The sequence below is a fragment of the Oncorhynchus keta genome, chromosome 35 (genome assembly GCF_023373465.1).
Source record: "Oncorhynchus keta strain PuntledgeMale-10-30-2019 chromosome 35, Oket_V2, whole genome shotgun sequence".
Lineage (NCBI taxonomy): Eukaryota > Metazoa > Chordata > Actinopteri > Salmoniformes > Salmonidae > Oncorhynchus > Oncorhynchus keta.
Genome location: NC_068455.1, coordinates 73,713,359 through 73,720,858, shown reverse-complemented (window position 1 = coordinate 73,720,858; position 7,500 = coordinate 73,713,359). Strand labels below are relative to the sequence as shown.

The 7,500-nt window shown below is 47.9% G+C and overlaps 1 protein-coding gene across 4 annotated transcripts in view; it reads left to right on the top strand.

The window, feature by feature from the left end:
* LOC118379640 (diacylglycerol kinase delta-like) overlaps positions 1 to 7,500 on the top strand; it is a 101,496-nt gene that overhangs the window by 37,690 nt on the left and 56,306 nt on the right. The window contains exon 1 of one of the 4 annotated variants that reach the window (XM_052497714.1): positions 7,189 to 7,500. This exon is cut by the window's right edge and continues 914 nt beyond it. The exons of the other annotated variants lie outside the window; for them this stretch is intronic. The gene's annotated coding sequence lies outside the window, so the exon portion shown is untranslated. Of the gene's footprint in view, positions 1 to 7,188 lie in introns of those variants that run through there. 4 annotated transcript variants of the gene reach the window in all.

Below are 7,500 nucleotides of genomic sequence, written 5' to 3'. Positions count from 1 at the left end.
TCTCTGTGTCTCTCTCTGTGTCTCTCTCTGCCTGTCTCTCTCTGCCTGTCTCTCTCTGCCTGTCTCTCTCTGTGTCTCTCTCTGTGTCTCTCTCTGTGTCTCTCTCTGTGTCTCTCTGTGTCTCTCTCTCTGTGTCTCTCTCTGTGTGTCTCTCTATCTCTCTCTCTGTGTGTCTGTCTCTATCTCTCTCTCTGTGTGTCTGTCTCTCTCTCTCTCTCTGTGTCTCTCTCTGTGTCTGTCTCTGTGTCTCTCTCTCTCTCTCTCTCTCTCTCTCTCTCTGTGTCTCTCTCTCTCTCTGTGTGTGTGTGTGTGTGTCTCTCTTTCTCTCTATCTCTGCTCTGTTTTATGGTTGATTCTTTCCAGTCAAATAATTATCGTTTTGCTTTCTAATAATTTGGTTAGCTCTAAATGTGTCCAGGGGCTCTGTGTGGTCTGTTTTTTTGTTTTGTTTTTTCTCTTTCTCTCATTCTTTCTCTCTTTCTAGGCCTCGTTCAGCCTTAAGGTTCTGTCAGACCATTGTTGCCCTCTTCTGGAGAAACGGGGAGAAAGAGAGAGAAATCAGGCAGGCCATGTTCCACCTAGAGGATTCATATACTCTGTCTCTATTCATAACATATAGGCCGTGTTCCACCAAGAGGATTCATATACTCTGTCTCTATTCTTAACATATAGTTAGGGGTAAATCCCTTTTTAATTTGAACAAAACCTTCCATGTAGAAGTGCTCAAAAAGTTACTTTTTGTACCCGAATGCCAAAATATTAAAGAGAGAAACTGGAAAATATAAATATATTGACATTAATATAATTTGAAAGGTATAGTTCTTGAAAACTTGATTACTGACAAGCAAAACATTTTGGGACTATGTCAACAAAGGACTAATAATGACTAAAAACAGCTGTGTGTGTGTATAAAATATATGTGTGTGTATATGTATATAAAATATATATGTGTGTGTATATGTATATAAAATATATATGTGTGTGTATATGTATATAAAATATATATGTGTGTATATGTATGTAAAATATATATCTGTGTGTGTAATATATATATATATATTTTTTTTACATTTTATGTATGGATGGATGGATGGATGGATGGATGGCAGGTAGCTTAGTGGTTAAAACGTTGGTTAAAACATTGTGCCATTAACTGAAAGGTTGCGAGATGGAATCCCAGAGCTGACAAGGTATAAATGTGTCGTTCTGCCCCTGAACAAGGCAGTTCACCCACTGTTCCCCGGTAGACCGACATTGTAAATAACAATTTGTTTTGACTTGCGTAGTTAAATAACTGTAAAATAAATATATATATGTTTATTAAGTGCCTTGTGTGTAGAATATACATGCAACAACAAATGAAAAAGCTGTAAAACCACGTGTTTATTTTTGTCCTCGGATGGATGGCTTCTTAGCAAAGAGTATTTCTCAAGCAAGAATTTTGCAGGGAAAAAAACACAATACTAGCTGTTATTGGCGGACAGTTTTCAAACTCTTTCTGATTGGTTTGTTAACTCATTTATTACATGGTGATGTCACCAGGCAGGCCAAAACAGGATGACATTTCAGGTGGTCTTTTCAAACAGCTCTTACACTAAAATAACATTATCATAATTTTCACAATTTCACAGTATTATTCCTACCTCATAGGGTATGTTAAACACAGGAAAATCTGCACTGGGCCTTTAAAACTAAGGGGATGCTGTCAAAAAGGCATTTCAATGGAATCAGAATGTCACTTAGACTTCATTTGACTTCAATTAATCGCACAGTGAAATTTGCCTATAGGGATTTAAGTGGAAGTTAGGCTTCACTATAGAAAGATGAGATTCTCTGGATTGTGAAAGAGTTGGAGGGAGAGAGAGATGGAGGGAGAGAGAGATGGAGGGAGAGAGAGATGGAGGGAGAGAGAGATGGAGGGGAGAGAGAGATGGAGGGAGAGAGAGATGGAGGGAGAGAGAGATGGAGGGAGAGAGAGATGGAGGGAGAGAGAGAGATGGAGGGAGAGAGAGATGGAGGGAGAGAGATGGAGGGAGAGAGAGATGGAGGGAGAGAGAGATGGAGGGAGAGAGAGATGGAGGGAGAGAGAGATGGAGGGAGAGAGAGATGGAGGGAGAGAGAGATGGAGGGAGAGAGAGATGGAGGAGAGAGAGATGGAGAGAGAGAGAGAGATGGAGGGAGAGAGAGATGGAGGGAGAGAGAGATGGAGGGAGAGAGATGGAGGAGAGAGAGATGGAGGGAGAGAGAGATGGAGGGAGAGAGAGATGGAGGGGAGAGAGAGATGGAGGGAGAGAGAGATGGAGGGAGAGAGAGATGGAGGGAGAGAGAGATGGAGGGAGAGAGAGATGGAGGAGAGAGAGATGGAGGAGAGAGAGATGGAGGGAGAGAGAGAGAGAGATAGAGAGAGAGAGATGGAGGGAGAGAGAGAGATGGAGGGAGAGAGAGATGGAGGGAGAGAGAGATGGAGGGAGATGGAGGGAGAGAGATGGAGGAGAGAGAGATGGAGGGAGAGAGATGGAGGGGGAGAGATGGAGGGGGAGAGAGATGGAGGGGGAGAGAGATGGAGGGGGAGAGAGATGGAGGGAGAGAGAGATGGAGGGGGAGAGATGGAGGGGGAGAGAGATGGAGGGAGAGAGAGAGATGGAGAGAGAGAGATGGAGAGAGAGAGATGGAGGGGGGAGAGATGGAGGGGGAGAGAGAGATGGGGGGAGGGAGGGAGAGAGAGATGGAGGGAGAGAGAGATGGAGGAGAGAGAGATGGAGGGAGAGAGAGATGGAGAGATGGAGGGAGAGAGAGATGGAGAGATGGAGGGAGAGAGAGATGGAGGGAGAGAGAGATGGAGGGAGAGAGAGATGGAGGGAGAGAGAGATGGAGAGAGAGAGAGAGATGGAGAGAGAGAGATGGAGAGAGAGAGAGAGATGGAGGGAGAGAGAGATGGAGGGAGAGAGAGAGATGGAGGGAGAGAGAGATGGAGAGAGAGAGAGATGGAGGGAGAGAGAGAGAGATGGAGGGAGAGAGAGATGGAGGGAGAGAGAGATGGAGAGAGAGAGAGATGGAGGGAGAGAGATGGAGGGAGAGAGAGATGGAGGGAGAGAGATGGAGGGGGAGAGAGAGATGGAGGGAGAGAGATGGAGGGGGAGAGAGATGGAGGGGGAGAGATGGAGGAGAGAGAGATGGAGGGGGAGAGATGGAGGGGGAGAGAGATGGAGGGGGAGAGAGAGATGGAGAGAGAGAGATGGAGGGGAGAGAGAGATGGAGAGAGAGAGATGGAGGGAGAGAGAGATGGAGGGAGGGAGGGAGAGAGAGAGAGAGAGAGATGGATGGAGGGAGGGAGAGAGAGAGAGATGGATGGAGGGAGGGGGAGAGAGAGAGATGAGAAAGGTGAATTTCCACAGGGAAAGAAAGAATGACTGGAACGATTGAGAGACATTATGTTTTAAACAGCTTATTACACATACACACGTATGCGCACACACACACCATACACCACACATACACCACACACACACCATACACCACACACACACCATACACCACACACACACACCATACACCACACACACACACCATACACCACACACACCATACACCACACACACACAACACCATACACCACACACACACACCATACACCACACACACACACCATACGCCACACACACACACCATACACCACACACACACATACACCATACACCACACACACACACACACACCATACACACACACACACACACCATACACCACACACACACACACCATACACCACACACACACACACCATACACCACACACACCATACACCACACGCCATACACCACACACACACACCATACACCATACACCACACACCATACACCACACACCATACACCACACACCATACACACACACACACACACACACCATACACCACACATACACCACACACACACACACACACACACACACACACACACACCATACACCACACACACACACACACCATACACCACACACACAACACCATACACACACACACACACCATACACCACACACACACACCATACGCCACACACACACACCATACACCACACACACACATACACCATACACCACACACACACACACACACCATACACACACACACACACACCATACACCACACACACACACACCATACACCACACACACACACACCATACACCACACACACCACACGCCATACACCACACACACACACCATACACCATACACCACACACCATACACCACACACCATACACCATACACCACACACACACACACACCATACACCACACATACACCACACACACACACACACCACACACACACACACACACACCATACACCACACACACACACACACCATACACCACACACACAACACCATACCACACACACACACCATACACCACACACACACACCATACGCCACACACACACACCATACACCACACACACACATACACCATACACCACACACACACACACACCATACACCACACACACACCACACACACACACACCATACACCACACACACACACACACCATACACCACACACACACACCATACACCACACACACCATACACCACACGCCATACACCATACACCATACACCACACACCATACACACACACACACACACACCACACACCACACATACACCACACACACACACACACACACACACACACACACACACACACACACCATACACCACACACACACACCATACACCACACACACACACCATACACCACACACACACACCATACACCACACACACCATACACCATACACACCCACCATACACCACACACACACACCATACACCACACACACACACCATACACCCACACACACACACCATACACCATACACCACACACCATACACACACCATACACCACACACACACACCATACACCATACACCACACACACACACACACCATACACCACCCATACACCATACACCACACACACACCATACACCACACACACACCATACACCACACACACACCACACACCACACACCACACACCATACACACACACCACACACCACACACACACACCACACACCATACACCACACACACACACCATACACCACACACACACACCATACACCACACACCATACACCACACACACACACCATACACCACACACACACACCACACACACACAACATACACCACACACATACACCATACATTACACACACCATACACCACACACACACACACACACCACACACCATACACCACACCATACACCATACACCACACACACGTATACACACCATACACACACACACGTATACACACACACCACACAGTATACACACACACCACACACTATACACCACACACACACACCATACACACACACACACACACACACACACACACCATACACCACACACACACACCATACACACACACACCCCATACCACACACACACCCCATACACCACACACACACACACCATACACACACACCACACATACACACCACACACCATACACCATACACACACACCATACACCATACACCACACACACACCATACACCACACACCATACACCACACACACACACACCACACACACACACACCATACACCATACACACACACACACACACCATACACACACACACACACACACCATACACACACACACACACACACACACACACACCATACACCACACCACACACCATACACCACACACCATACACCACACACACACACACCATACACCACACACACACACCATACACCACACACACACACCATACACCATACACCACACACCATACACACACACCATACACCACACACCATACACCACACACACACACCATACACCACACACACACCATACACCACACCATACACACACACACACACCATACACCATACACACACACCATACACACACACACACACACACACCATACACCATACACACCGTACACCACACCACACCATACACCACACACACACACACCATACACCACACACCATACACACACACCATACACCACACACCACACACACCATACACCATACACCACACACCACACATACACCACATACACACCACACACACACACCATACACCACACACGCACACATACACCACACACGCACACCATACACCACACACGCACACCATACACACACACACACACCATACACACACACACACCATACACCACACACCACACACCACACACACACACACACACACACACACACACACATACACACACCACACACCACACACCATACACCACACACCACACACACCATACACCACACACCATACACCACACACCATACACCACCCACACATACACCATACACCACCCACACGTATACACACACCACACACCATACACCACACACCACACACACCATACACCACACACATACACACACACCATACACCACCCACACGTATACACACACACACACCATACACCACACACCACACACACACCATACACACACCACACACCATACACACACACCATACACCACACCACACACACACACACCATACACCACACACACACACCATACAACACACCACACACCACACACACACACCATACACCACACACCATACACCACACACACACACCATACACCACACACACACACCATACACCACACACACACACCATACACCATACACCACACACACACACACACCATACACCACACACACACACACACACACCATACACCACACACACCATACACCATACACCACACACCACACACACACGAAGTGGAACTGGGCTGGCACACATCCTATTCTGTATGAGACCTGTCGTCACAGGTGGATCAGACACAACAGTGATGTCATCACCAGGATGAGGCTGTCTGAGTGTTCCTGCTCAACCAGTCTAACAGGGGCAACCAGTTCTATTTTAAGCTCGGGTCTCCCCTCCCACCTGAATAAACACCTGGGGTGTGTGTGTGTGTGTGTGTGTGACACAGAGAGTGAAAGGGGGAGGGTAGAGAGACGGACAGACAGACGGACAGAGAGAGAGGCAGACAGATCTGCATGTCTTCCTGGAAAAGGTGTGTCCTCTTACACACCTGAGGGGGCGTGGCTTAGGATCAGGCCCTGAGCGAAAGAGGAAGTATGTAGAAACAGTTTAGATCAACACAGAGAAGGTATACGTAACGTTGGGCTGTTCACTTACCAGAGGGAGAAAGCTCGGATTAATGGAAACTGGACAAGAGAAAAGGGAGAGACGTTTGATGGGGAACCTCATTGTCTTTCTTAGGATTGAGAGAGAGTGACAGAGAGAGGGTGAGAAAGTGGCAGCGAGAGAGAGAGAAAGTGGCAGAGAGCGAGAGAGAGAGAAAGTGGCAGAGAGTGAGAGAGAGAGAAAGTGGCAGAGAGCGAGAGAGAGAGAAAGTGGCAGAGAGCGAGAGAGAGAGAAAGTGGCAGAGAGCGAGAGAGAGAGAA